The sequence below is a fragment of the Alosa alosa genome, chromosome 23, assembly GCF_017589495.1.
Source record: "Alosa alosa isolate M-15738 ecotype Scorff River chromosome 23, AALO_Geno_1.1, whole genome shotgun sequence".
Taxonomy (NCBI): Eukaryota; Metazoa; Chordata; class Actinopteri; order Clupeiformes; family Clupeidae; genus Alosa; species Alosa alosa.
In genome coordinates, this window is record NC_063211.1 from 22,268,103 (window position 1) to 22,274,833 (window position 6,731).

Below are 6,731 nucleotides of genomic sequence, written 5' to 3' on the forward strand. Positions count from 1 at the left end.
CCTCTTTTTTCACTCCCTGCGGTGCAAAGCCAGGCTTATGAGAGAGGGGTGTTGTCTTTCTGCTGTATTAATCTCAGGCGTATCACCAGCAGAGGAGCTAGTCCGTCTGTAGGATTATTGGCGTTGAAACAAATGCATTCTTAATTACCTCAGGGAATTTACAGAATCCAGCATAAGCATGAACACGGTAAGCCCATACGTATGGACAGGATCATAAAAAGCAAAGAAGAAAGAGAATGTATCGATTACAATCTTCTATCCCCTTCTCTGAAGTGTTGTGTGAAAATGACATTACATCAGAGGAAGCAAGTTCAGTTCAAAATTGACAGTTAGACTAGAGAGCTTCCCCCTGTGAGTCTCATCTATCATTGAAATGAAGATCATTAGGAAGTAGATGTTCTTATTACTGATTACTGTATTTACTGAAGTAAGATTTCTCATTACTGATTTCATGGTTAGACATCATTACTCTACCTACTTAAAAAAAAGACAAATCTTTTTTATCTGATCCATTGTTCATGATTTGCTTCATACCCAAGTGTGAATGATATCATGCATCTTGCAGCAGGCAAACGCAGCCTCTTCTGATTTCCATCACTGACTTCTACAACAGCAAAACAAAAGTCCAACTTTTTGCAGTGCACAGTTTTGAAAACACAGAATCAGCGAGTTCAATGTGCTTGGCCGTAGCGCTTCGCAGTCTCCTGGCATAAACCACGGCAGCATTTCTGTCAGAGTAAATCAGGAAATGAAGGAGGCCCTCCTGTTTAGTAACTAAATCTCAGGTAGGTGTTTTTTTCCCTTAATGAAGTTTCTACCTTGCTACCATTAAGGCCTAGATGTAAAAGTGGACATGATGAATGAACCACTATGGTGGCTTAAAGCAGCAGGTTAGATTTCCTTTGGTTCCTGTATTGGCATGGGATCTCTTAGATATTATTCCCCTTGGATGTAGACCCCTTGGCCTTAGAAGTAGAACGTCTGAATCACTTCTCCATTAAACACTTGGTGGGCCATTTCCTTGTGGATGGCAAGCATCTTGTATCAGCAGGTAAACAGAGACTGGAGGGCCTCAGCCTGAAACCCGAAAGTGGAGCCGGCGCGACTCATCTGGCCATGAAGGGCTTTAGTGTCCCAGTGCATCCAGCTTCCTCGTCACTTCCTCTGCCATTTAGTCCTGGGCAGGAGACACTTTTTACCGGCCCTCCTTGACCACCAGAGCTGCCCATCCTGCTAGGTTCTGGTTGCAGGATGACTCACTTAGCTTGATCTCCTCTAACTGCACAGTTTGACTTGCTGGTCGCCATCAATGCCCCAGGAATGCCCCCAACCACCCAGAGTGGCCACAAACAGAAGAGTCCCTTTTCTCTGAGTTTGGGAAACTACACTAACATAGTGGTATTGTTACTAGGACATTACCAGGAAATTAGTCTCATTGCAACGACAGTCATATATTTCACAGAGGTAACAGAGGGGGCAAATCGACAACCTTCTTTAGGAGGAAAATCGCAAAATGATGCATCTAGCTGGAAGAAAAGAACGCAACAATAATAAAAAGAAACCCTGAAGCGAGTCTAAATGTTGTCATCTTTCATCTGTAACTGTAACTGTGGACTGACGGGCTGATCTGTCTGTCTAATGTGCTGGGAGACTAAGGGCCGATGCATTCTCCCCAGTGTGTTCCCTTTGATTAGAGGTGTTGGAGGCTTCATTAGATTGCTTTCTGGCCTTTCAGCTCTGCTGACGTGAAAACAAACATGGTCATCTGTCTTTGCTGTCGAGACTCTGATGTCTTTGTGGAAACCACATAGTACTGACAGTGAAGTGAAGCTGGCTTATGTTATGACGCAACGGTGGTGCATAACAGACTGGTTCTTCTTTCAAATTTGCAACACGCATGGCCTCTTGGATATGACGTGGCGAACTAAATTAAGCAAAATGCAAACTTAGGGGTGCAAAGCAGAGAAAAGAGAGCAACCTTAGAGGTGGGGAAGCCTGAACGAAAAAAAAGGCAGCTTTGAAGATTTTTAATGAAGAGCGTGCCGGCCTGTGTAGAGCTTACTGGCATTTCATGAGTGCACTCTGCTCTCTTTGACCAGTCAAATAGAGCCCCATTGACAAGAAAATGCAAATGGCGGATGGTCGACCGTGGCCTCAACTGAAGCACCATTATCCCGGCGCTCTGAGACTCTCCTCTGTGTGTGTCCGCATGTCACCTACCCACCCACAGGCACACAGTCAGCACTCCACACGTCCAATGCAAAATCCCCGCTCGCTAGGGTGGCACAACAGACCCCTGTGCGTATAAGGGAATATGCTAACGAGTGGTAAATGTTTGACTTTCCCCTCGTCTAATGCAGCCACGTAATTGTCGGACTAATGAAAGGAATGCTGGGCGAAGGACATCTGATGCATACATTACCCCATTTCTGAGGACTCGATGAGATGAAAATGCTTGTTATTTCACAGGTAGCAGCTTATATTTTATCAAAGGCACTCAGCCCCCTTTCCCCCTAACCTCAGAATTGGCCCTTCTAAACTAATTAGCTTCCACTCATTTTTGGAGGGTGGAGAAGGTGGGGGGAGGACCATGCATTAATCCAATTAGTCCATAGTTGAGAACATTTCTTTTTTCTTTTACGGGGGGAGTGAATTGAACCATGGTCATAATTGTCTCACAACTTGCTTGTAAAACCTTTATTTCCTAAGTGAGAGGACTTAGTCACATGGGTAATTAATGGACGTGATTAGGGGTGGGGTCTTAGGGGATAGAACTAAGTGGGTTAAGTACGAATATTCTCAATATGTTTATGAAATTAGCAGCATTCATCTGCATACCCCTGTAGTATTCTCTCCTAATATGTGGAGCACAGATTGACAGTCATTAGTTGTGGAGTACATGCTGCATAGGCTACTGCTCGGCTTAAGCTGATGAGGTGTGGGCTATAGTTGCCATAGGCTTTTTTCTCTACTTGTAACCAAATGAACAGATAATTACGAAGGACTTTTTTGTAATCTAAAGAATAGATTAGTAACACTTCCATGAATTGATTTTCTCCCCCTCTTGCCTAAGGAAGACCCGCTTGCCTCTCTGTAAAGGATTACATTGCCCTCTTTCACCCTAACCAAGCCCAGCTCTTCACAGTAGGTCAACATCAGGTAGCAGAGCACATGCACGAACAAGGGCACCCATAGGAGAACTTCCTTTGTCAGCAGTCTCAAGGGCTCATCCATTTAAGCCTCTTTCGTCTGTCCATTTCTCCGCCATGCAGAGGCGCCTTAATATCTACCGCATATCCCTTCTGTCTATCCCTCTTTGGAGGACATGTGTGGTGGCGCATCCCTGCGGTGGCACTGCTTACCAGGTGGTGTGTAGGATTGACCTTTGCTGTCCAGGCACATCTCTGCAACCGTACTGAGTCTAATTCATCAAGAGTGTTTTACTGCGAGCCATCTAATCTCTTCATCATCCATCATTTTTCCTCTGCAACATTTGTGTGTGTGTGTGTGTGTGTGTGTGTGTGTGTGTGTGTGTGTGTGTGTGTGTGTGTGTGTGTGTGTGTGTGTGTGTGTGTGCATGTGTGTTATTTTGTTTTGTCCCCTCATTTAGTGGCTGGGTGACAGTGGTTGGAACATGTCAGTAACACTGCAGTGTTTAGTCGAGCAGTCATACTCAACAGAAGCAGAGGAGGATAGTCATGTTTTCCTAACTGGGTGTGACCGGGACTTTTAGAGCACAATGACTCAGTGTCGGAGAAGCGGCGTGACCACACTGGTGGTCACACTACCAGCTTTTCTCCTCAAGCAGTTATTCATTTATGTGTGCATATGAGCTGCATATGACACTGGGTTCATTTGTTTATGTGCGTAATATCTATGTGTGAGACAGAGACAGAGACACAGGGTTTGTTTGTTGATTCAGGATATAGACAGGTGTTGTATGCAAAAAAAGCGACAAACGTGTGTGAGAGTGTGTGTATATGAGTGTGAGAGAGAAAAGTGAGAGTGGGAATGAGTGACAGTGTGAGAGAGTGGGAGAGAGATGCAGAGAGACTCTGAAAAAGAGAGACCGATTTGTGACTGAGAGTGAAGTAGAGAAGGTAGGAGAGTGAGTGCTGGAGTAGGTTTAAGACAGAAAACATTCATGATTCGTTTTGTTAAACAGGCAGATTTCACAGTCTTTTTGCTCAAGCGTCTGTGAGAGATTTAGACTTGTCCAGAAGCTAACTCTGAGTCATAGGCCATCAGCTTCAAAGCCATTTTCACAGTTTATTCTCTGAGCTTGGCTGAAGTGGTAATGCATCTAAACAGTTTGTGTGAGGTAGAGAAAAAAAGACAGTTCAGGAAAAGAGGGAATGGAAACAGCAGAACCCGACTGAATGTGCACATAAGCACAAACATTCCTGCCAGCATTGCTTTCATAAGGAGTTCTTCTCCTGTAACACGAGTGGTGCATAAATTACGTATAGTCGCATTTCAAGGTGAGGTCACTATTGACATTGTCATTTTACATTCTGTTTGAAAGCTCAAAAATAGCCCAACATTCCTGTTGATAAAAAAAACAAGATTTTACCATGAGTCCTAATACTGGGGTCATGATTAATACGCAGACCACATTTCTACATTTTTGTACAGTACTCTAATTATGTTTTCAACTGCTAGAGTTTTGTGGTAAGGGGCCTTGCTTTTCTCTCCTCTTATTTTCCTCACAACAGCTGAAAAAGAAAGGACATGTGGAAAAGGCATTGTGCTAACGTTACCAGTGCCAAAGTGAATGAATCAGTGACCTTGCCTCTTCATTTTGTGAACAGATGAAACGCCTATGGCTGACTTACCTTGTTGCCTTAATGTCTTTCTCCTTCTAGATTGTTCTCTTAGTTAGCATCTCATATCGCCCTTACCCTTACTGGCCCCACATTGCGATGAAGATCAGCTACTCAAGAAGGAACCTATAGCCTGCCTACCTTTAGAATTGTGATTGCATGAGGACAGAAGGATCCTATAGCAATGGCATTGCAAATAGGCATCTGTCACAGCATTTGGATTATTTCTTTTAGTAGCCTTATTCCTGTCATGTAGGAGAACTGGAGTAGATGTCATGTTATGTGTTTATGACATTCGATCCTCAAGTCCCATCAGTTTGTGTTCACATCTAATTTCTGCAGTGGTCAAAAACTGCCAAACAAAGTCATATTAAGACTGTCCAACATTTATATGGCCATCCTTGTTTGTTTTAGAGCTCCACTCAAAACATGTCATCCAGGAAACCACATTAAACTAGAGTTTGATATAATCTACAAAGTTAATTTTATGGTACTACCCACCACTCATGCTGATAAAAAGAAATACACTGTCAAGGGACTGAATGACATAAGCACGTTTGCAAAGTTCACAAAAGTGCATATTTGGATGCTGTAAGGGGACAAAGGTTTTGTTGCCGTGTTTATTTTGCAGCAGTCATTCAGATACAAAGATCATCGTCTTTACAACTATGTTTATTGCATTACTGGAAATTGCATTTGTATTACGTCATAACTTTTCCAACTGCCAACGAATTCTAAAAGAATTTGCATCATCTTCAAGGTGGATACGTTAACCTCTCATTTGTCATTCAAAGGTCTGTAGAGTTAAGCCTGTCCTAATTAACAGTATAAAACAGGTTCTGGAGAGTTCCTTTTTGGTGTCTCTTGTAGTTCCTCACCCTCCCAGCACTCGACCCCTCATCTAGTGGAGAACCGACCCGATGAGCGGATCTCCCTCGGCGCTTTGACACCCCACCTCAGCTGTCTCCACACAGACGTGGAGATTATCTGTGGAGATAGCGCTGTTCGCTAACTCACCCTTACGATAGCATGGATTGATACTCACAAACTGCATTCCTATTGCAGCAGGTTTTATTAGATCATGAACAATTGAGCCTGTGGGTTCTGAATGACTCTATAGTTCCATGTCAGCCTCTCACGTCTAGTAAAAAGTACTCCTCTATTAATCATTGTGATGTAGGTAGGATTTTGTATAACATAATCCGACTCTCCTTCTCTTGTTCACCTACACCCCGTGATTGGCAAGTATAATTTCGTTAATCAGTACTGCGGTACTGCGGTAAGTGTTTTATTTAGCCAGCGATACCTGATACGGTATCTGTATCTGAAAGACAATTGACCTCTATATGCTCCTTCATACGGGCCTCCTGGGGCCTATCATGCATGACATGCTGACTGGGCAGATTCCAAATTATATCTGCTGGATATATTACCCTAGGAAATGGAAATCTTTTTCTAAATAAAGCCTGACTTTTGACGAGGTCAGTTCAGACCCAGATATGAACTGTTTGCTTCTCTGGTTTGAAGAATGAGCGGCAAGGTTTGCAATGAATAAAATAAATGTTGGATATATCCCATAAATATTGGTATAAATATTCAGTGTTTGTAACATTAAGAGGGGTGATATGTTTGGCCCAGAGAAAGGGCCACGAACAGTTGAAAGATTTTCAAACGTCGAGGTCATGCGGTTGTTTCTTTAGCATTTTTTTTTGCTAGGGGGATGATGGTAGATATCGAGACAAACACGCACACACTCTAGACCGCAGTGAAGCAGAGACATGACGATGTGATGAGCTCTCGACTCGGGTGAATGTAATTGGCTCAGAATCTGATCGCCATGGAGATGATGACCTCCTCAGCGCTGTTTGGATTTCTGTGAGTTATTGTTCATGGTCCACGGCCATCTTC

The 6,731-nt window shown here is 43.3% G+C and overlaps 1 protein-coding gene across 12 annotated transcripts in view; it reads left to right on the plus strand.

Annotated features, from left to right (window-relative positions):
- Positions 1–6,731, plus strand: part of mbnl2 (muscleblind-like splicing regulator 2) — a 57,296-nt gene that overhangs the window by 30,927 nt on the left and 19,638 nt on the right. The gene's annotated exons all lie outside the window — the stretch shown is intronic.